Genomic DNA, 5,790 nt, shown 5'->3' with positions numbered 1-5,790 from the left:
TATATATATATATATATATATATATATATATATATATATATATACTTTAACCACATAAAATTTTTATTTTTTTTTTGCATTGTGTTATTTTTGTTCTACAAAAGCAACTTTCTTTGGCTGTTGCAATCCACCAGAACAGGATATACTTTTCTTGCTTGTCATTATTTACTAATGCTGCAATCAAAGTAGTTTAGATGTAAACAACAAAACAAGCACCAATTACAAAAGCTTTCCAATTTATTAACTTACCAGTAAAATCATGTAAGTATGTAAAGACAGAACATCTAAAGCTAAAATTCTTAAAACTTGACTAAATTGTTATCCACATTTAAACAAAATCAAAGGTTTGACTAGTACAGATCATGTCATTTTTCAGAATACTGATAACTGCACTAACAATGAACCAGTCATTCACATTTTACATTTAAACTGAAACAAAACACCAAACAATGTTTACATTTATTAACTTGACAGTTTAACAGCAAAGTCACATAATGATTTAAAAATATATATGACTAGAATTCTTAAGACTAGATCAAAATGGCGTCCATGTTACAAGTTAAACAGAAGGTACAATAAAATACAAATCAAATGTTTGAGTAATACTGAACACACACATCATTTTTCAGAATTCTGCTTATTTTTGTGTTTGTTACACCGACGCTATCAATAGTTAATATTTTTGTTTAAGAATATCATCGGGTCCACACTGTTGCAACTTAAACGAGCTCGTTTCTTGCTGACAAGATGTCCAGCCAGACTAAGTACCCTCTCACTGGATACAGATGATGCCGGAATACTTAGGTACTTCTGAGCTAGTAAGCTAAAGATAGGGGTAGAACTGTTCGTTTCCACCACTGTAACAATGTGAGATTGGTATCAGATGGAGTAGTAACTAGAAGCTGGAACCTCCTGGTGGATGACATCTGTTATTGGCTGCTGACTTTCACCAAGGCAAACAACATCTTGCACCCAATCAGCCATGTTACATTGACCTTTGCTTTCTTGTTTGGTGGACTAGGTGTAGCCAGTTTTATCATTGTCATCTCTGACATTTAGTAGTGATGGTTCTATTGGTAGAGGTGGCAATGTGTCTGAAGGCTGTTCATCACTAGTCCCTGGCTCCACTGTGACATTCACTTTGACATCAGCCATATCAAGAGCAACCTTCAAAAGCAGAGCATGTCCATATGCTTGCTGACTGTCAGGTAGAAACTCGAGATCCTCCATAGTATGATTCAATAAACAGCCCAACAGAGCTAGATCTTTGTCCTGTGTTATATTGTCAAGTTCTTGTCTCATTACATCTTTAAGTTTGGCAATTGGATGTAGATCATTAACATTCGTTTCTATACATTTGGCAAGTTTAAGAAGTATTGGGGTAACTTTATGAAGGGTTGGTGATTTGTATCCGCAAACACTGTTTTTTGCATTCAGGAACGGTGGGAGAACTTCAACCAATGTCTCGGGGAACATCTGTAGCAAACGTCAGAGATCACTTTTCCATCATGTATGCCTAATAGCAGGATAATCGTCTGATCACTTATGTATTTCAAGCATAATCATGACATGGAGTTTTATTATGAAACGAAATTTGAAGTATTGTGATGACAACAACACATGCTATATAAGAGGAAGGCACGAATTACACAAACGATTTAATGAAAATAAAACTCTTGATTTAAAATCAAGATGCATGGTCCATTATGTAGACAGTGTGTGTGTGCGTGTGTGTGTGTGTGTGTCTGTGTGTTTCTGTGTGTGTGTGTGTGTGGTAACTGCACAATTGCAGCTCATTTATTATATATTAGGGTGCTCTGTCTCCTAATAATTGCATTCGTCGTTGACGACTATATTCGTTTCCAAATTATCCTAATAGTTTCTAACATGATATTTAGGGGGTAGGGGACAGTTTTTATGTACAAATTTAATGCCGCATTCAGCGACCTAGCTAGTATTAAAAAGAATCATAAAAAATCAAATACACAAGTGAGATCAAAAAGGTCCAATTTTTAGATACCTATATTAAAACAATGCATAAGAATAGTATTAACTTGACCAGAGAAGTCAATGGCAGTTCATAACAGAAGAAGTTTATGCACACCAACCCCTATTTTATACATGCATTTTTCACATCTAAAGGCCATTTTCGACAGCACGTGGTGCTCACGGTGCAAACGCAAGCCCTTTCCCTAGATGAAAATTTTGAAAAACATTGTCTACTAAATAGTTTGATGCAATTCAGAATAGTTGTCATCCAATCCGTTTTTTATATACTCTATTTGCCTTGAACCCACGTGTCTACTGCTATGAGAGGCTAGCTCTTCTTCCTAGCCGACTATTGGTATTTCACTATCAACATACTGCAGAGCAACTATGGAAGGTGTACATGCCGACATCAATTTCAAGAACAACACAAGCCCGAAACACCTAGTTCACAAATACAGTATATTAATATCTATAAATAGTAAACAATAATAGCTGAAAAAGTCACACCATAGCTTTAAGTTAAGAAATTTGCCTGAGGAAAATTTACGAAACTGGACCCTGCCACCTTAGCGGCGTTTTAAAATGTTGTTCGAAATCCTCGGTTTTCTTCCAAACCTATAAGGGGAGAGAACTAGTCTGTGCCGAGCTCTTCATAGTTGTCTCCCTTACCATGCAAACGATTATGGAGTTTCACAATCGGTTAGCCATTTGGTTCACCCAGCCAACTGATTATCGATTATAATCGATAATCAAAACAACGCTACAAAACAATGCTACAAAAAACGGTCATTTTTTATATAAAGTGTTCGAAGTGATTTTACTAAGTACAGATCAATACGATTCTTGAATTGCAAAAGAAAAATAACACAAGGGGTCATATTCAAATGGTTATAATGTAATTATCTATATGTGTATCAGAAAGATCAACAGTACAGGTGCCAGTCAAGATTCCTATTTTGTCATTCGATTACTCGCCATCAACAGCTTATCGATATTTATCATATAATTTAAGCAGCTCGTAACTATCATCAAAAATATCTGAACGGTATTGTGTGATATCTCGAAATGCTTCGGACTGGGTTTGATATAGTGGTCTTTTTTACAAAATACAACATGGTTTATCCCGACATACGGACCGCGGGAGAGAATCCGGACCGCCAAAGAGTTTTATATAGACCACGAACCTCTTATAATTTGTGCCAGCTGAGTGAGCACACATTTGTAATGTGGCCCCGCACATGAAAATATAAAACACACCTGGTTTCGACGCTACTTTCTACTGTATGTCAATCGGAGTTTAAGCCAGTTTAAAGATGTGTTCCGTAAGTGTCAGTTTTAAGACCGTATTTTTTTTTCTTTATATTAACACAATACTGTTGATATAATATGTTATTCTTGTGAGATTTTTAAGGCGATATCTCTTTGGTGTATAAGTTCATATGACTCATGAAAGTGAATATCTTTTAAGCACGGATCATGAAATTCTAAATGGTCCATCCAATGGCTAGGAAAGTTTAATCCCAACAAAACAGGCGCGTTGATGTTTACTACAAATTTTTCAGTTTATCTCCTTACTCTTTTCGTTGAGAACCAAATACCTAGCTTCATACGATGCCATAAAGATGTAGGTGTAATTTTTAGTAGTGGGTTGTCCTCACATTTGCACATATATGCAATTATGTATCCAAAAGGATAGAATCAATTAGGAAACTAAAATTCAGAATTAACCCAGAAGCCTTTGGAGAAATAAAATATTCCCATCATTTATACCACCACATGTAGAGTATACAGATGTTTTCTTGGATGATTATTCTAAAGGAAGAGTCAGACAGATTAAAATATAGTCCACTCGGAGGCACCACAAATTTTTACTGAAAGCAAAGGAAAGGACGCCAATTGAAAACTTATTTGAAAAAAAAAACTGTTTGGTCAAAACTGTGTGCAAGACAAAAGTTCCATCCTTTATGTAACTTGCATAAAATTATAAATCGTCATTGCTCATTTTGTCCTTATAATCTATTACCATCTTTCAGTGCTTATCCAACAAGTTATAACTTAAGAATAAATTCATTTATATATTCCATATTTGAGATTAAGATAGAAATGTCAGTCATTTATTATTTCGACCTTTATCTTTGTAAAACAACCTTCCTAAAATGTATGATCTCTCCCATCTTTTTTGTGAATTTAGATTACTTGTAACCTGCAAACATGTAAGCCACATCTGTACCATACATATGGTGATAGTACATATTGTATCTTCCCCGCATAAATTCGAGATAATTGTTGTTCTCTAATTACTGATTTATTAAGCATGGAATTCATTCACTGTATGTAAGTATGAAGACGCACCTGAACTGTATCTCGTTATTAATTCATGTAACCGTTATGCAGATCTCTCGATCTCTCTCTCTCTCTCTCTCTCTCTCTCTCTCTGTAGAAATAGCATCCGCGTGACAACAAAAACGTGAGGGGTAAATCGAAACCTTTTTAAGAGCAAAACAACTTTATTTAGTTATCATGACCGCAGTAGCACTTAACCCATTTGTAATTACCTCGTGCCTTTACGCAGGGCCGGCGCTACCATATAGCCAAACTTAGCAGCCGCCTAAGGTGCTGATTTCAGGGGGCGCATTTTTTTTTTATAAATAGTTCATAAATTTTGAAATTGATATTTTCCGGATGGGGGGCGGGGTCAGAATCTAACCTTGCCTAGGGCGCCAGATAGTCTGGCCGGGTCTGGCGCTGGCCCTGCCTTTACGAAATTGGTCCTCTATAGACGTTAGTTTATTGGATATTTTTTTAATGAGAACAAATCAATAATTAATGCTGGAAGCTTCTGAACATTTGTCAAATTAAAATCATTTATGAAACTAAAATTAAAATTTATCCCGGAACTTTTGGGGGAAAAAATATATGGGGTGTTAAAATAAAACATCTAAGTGGAGATGCCGGGTCTCGAACCCGGGGCCTTTCGCATGCAAAGCGAACGCTCTACCGCTGAGCTACATCCCCGCTGTTACAGTTGTATATGGTTTATGCCGACATACGGTTCCCTAGGGAGAATCTAGACCGCCAAAGATTTATATACAGCCCACGAACATTTTATACTTTGTGCCAGCTGAGTGTGCACACATTTGTAATGTGGCCCCGTACGTGAAAATGCAAGACACACCTGGTTTCGACGCTACGTTTCTGGGACACGTAGTATGTAAGGCTAACTGTATGTCAATCGGAGTTTAAGCCAGTTTAAAGATGTGTTCCGTAAGTGTCAGTTTAAATACCGTATTGTTTTCTTTATATTAACACAATACTGTTGATATAATATGTTATTCTTGTGAGAATTTTAAGGCGATATCTCTTTGGTGTATGCGTTCAAATGACTCATGAAAGTGAATATATTTTAAGCACGGATCATGAAATTCTAAATGGTCCATCCAATGGCTAGGAAAGTTTAATCCCAACAAAACAGGCGCGTTGATGTTTACTACAAATTTTTCAGTTTATCTCCTTACTCTTTTCGTTGAGAACCAAATACCTAGCTTCATACGATGCCATAAAGATGTAGGTGTAATTTTTAGTAGTGGGTTGTCCTCACATTTGCACACATATGCAATTATGTATCCAAAAGGATAGAATCAATTAGGAAACTAAAATTCAGAATTAACCCAGAAGCCTTTGGAGAAATAAAATATTCCCATCATTTATACCACCACATGTAGAGTATACAGGTGTTTTCTTGGGTGATTGTTCTAAAGGGAGAGTCAGACAGATTAAAATATAGTCCACTCGGAGGCACCA

General features: G+C 36.1%; 1 non-coding gene across 1 annotated transcript; it reads right to left on the bottom strand.

Annotated features, from left to right (window-relative positions):
* Positions 1–4,932: 4,932 nt before the first annotated feature.
* Positions 4,933–5,004, bottom strand: Trnaa-ugc (transfer RNA alanine (anticodon UGC)). Its single transcript has one exon. It is a non-coding gene; the product is annotated as a tRNA-Ala (tRNA).
* Between the last annotated feature and the right edge of the window lie 786 nt (positions 5,005–5,790).

Source organism: Sinohyriopsis cumingii, chromosome 8 (genome assembly GCF_028554795.1).
Source record: "Sinohyriopsis cumingii isolate HCF-2022 chromosome 8, ASM2855479v2, whole genome shotgun sequence".
NCBI lineage: Eukaryota > Metazoa > Mollusca > Bivalvia > Unionida > Unionidae > Sinohyriopsis > Sinohyriopsis cumingii.
Note: the sequence above shows the minus strand (reverse complement) of the source record. Positions and strands in the feature narration are given on the sequence as shown.